A 1,912-nucleotide genomic window follows, 5' to 3' on the forward strand; every position below is an offset into this window, starting at 1 on the left:
TAACAGCGTTCCGTGCGCCTTGGTGTTTAGTCATGCTGGCCACATGACCACGGAGATGTCTTCGGACAGCGCTGGCTCTTCGGCTTTGAAACGTAGATGAGCACCGCAACCCTAGAGTCGGATTCGACTGGCTTTCGAGCAAGGGAACCTTTACCTTTACTTGTTGTTGACCAGAGCATCAGTCCTTTTTAACTCAGTGGGAGCTACTTCAAAATAAAATAAACATGCTTAGGATCATGCAAAGTGGCATGTACAATGTGTTACAGTACTCCTAACTGTGAATACACTTCCATGTAGTGAGCAGAATTCTTGGGAGTAGAGTAGGGCTGCCAGAGGCCCGTTCCCCGCCGCCGGCGGATTGGGCCCCAGGGGGAACCCCGCCCCGACGTGCACGTCACCAGGAAGTGATGTTAGGACGCCGAGCACGCTGAGGGCAGGGCCACGACCATTGGAGGGAAAACTCTATGGTTTTCCCTCCGAGGGGTGTGGCCCCGCCCCCAGCGTGCCCGGCGTCCTAACGTCACTTCCGGGTGATGTGTGTGTGGCGCGCGCGCACTTTGCACGTACCCTCCAGTCGCCACCTGGGAGTCTCCCGCTGCGGCGACTGCAACGACTTGGCAACCCTAGAGTAGATGGTAGCTGTGTGAATATAGGCTCCTCCCATTGTATTCTCATTTCAGTACCTGTGGGGTTTGCATACAAATGTGGTGGGGAGCTGACACTTGTGTGGCATTCCTACAGCATCGTGTAAACTGCATATCGAATGTGAGTTTCCTTAAAAACAACTGTAATCATACTTCTGGCTGTTTCATATGTATTTTGTCATCACTTTGACTGCCAGATCAAGTGACAACTTGGATGTGGGAATGAGCCATCCCCATAGTCAAAAAGCTCCTGGTATCCAGCACTATACTTTTAAACAGAAGCGATTTAGATAATTAGAGCCATCAAATGATGTGAGCTAAAGTTACTGTACAGGGACATGTGAACCACTCTCTAAGGGATTGTCTGTAAGCAGGGCTTTTTTTGTGGAAAAAGCCCAGCAGGAACTCATTAGCATAATAGGCCACACCCAACAGCAGAAACTTATTAGCATATTAGGCCACACCTCTGACAGCACAGCTCATTGGCATATTAGGCCACACCCCCATGTTACCAGAAGTGTGCTCATCCAGCCACACCCACCTTTTGCTTCTTATTCTGTTTACCTTGTTTGTTGTCAAAACCCAGGGCTTTTTTTGTAGCAGGAACTGCTTTGCATGTTAGGCCACACACCCCTAATGAAGCCAGTCCTAATGAGTTTCTGCTGTTGGGTGTGGCCTATTATGCTAATGAGTTCCTGCTGGGTGTGGCCAACTTGGAAGCCAGCCAGAACTCCGTTCCTGTGTGTTCCTGCCCAAAAATAGCCCTGTCTGTAAGGTACAGAATGTAATGTGAAAACTATCCTTAAATACTTAGAAGTTGATTTGATGATTAATTGCATTTAGGCATCATACACATGCAGACAGTCAGGAGACAGGGTACTGAAACTTGTGTAATTTGAAGGGATTAAGTATACTGTCTAAATCAGTGGTAGCTTGTGGAGACCTGCATTCATAATTGCCATCAACAAAAAGAGCCACATGACAACCGTATGTCCTGTGCGCCAACCAATCAAACACCAAACATACAGTAATCTATATACTAATAGCAAAGTCGCCCCCATGCGTGCGGATACCTAAATCCGCGCATCCGGGGCACCTGGGGGGGAGGGAGATTTTCGTGCACACTTGGGGCAGTCACCAGGTGTGCACAAAAATCTAAAAACCCGGAAAAAATATCGGGGGGATACTTAAATCCCCCCAAAAGTGACAGAGCGTCCCCTGCGCATGCGCAGGGAACGCTCTGCGAACTCTCTCGCCGCCGCCGCTTC

Source organism: Gekko japonicus, unplaced genomic scaffold (genome assembly GCF_001447785.1).
Source record: "Gekko japonicus isolate JY-2015 unplaced genomic scaffold, Gekko_japonicus_V1.1 scaffold1827, whole genome shotgun sequence".
Classification (NCBI taxonomy): Eukaryota; Metazoa; Chordata; class Lepidosauria; order Squamata; family Gekkonidae; genus Gekko; species Gekko japonicus.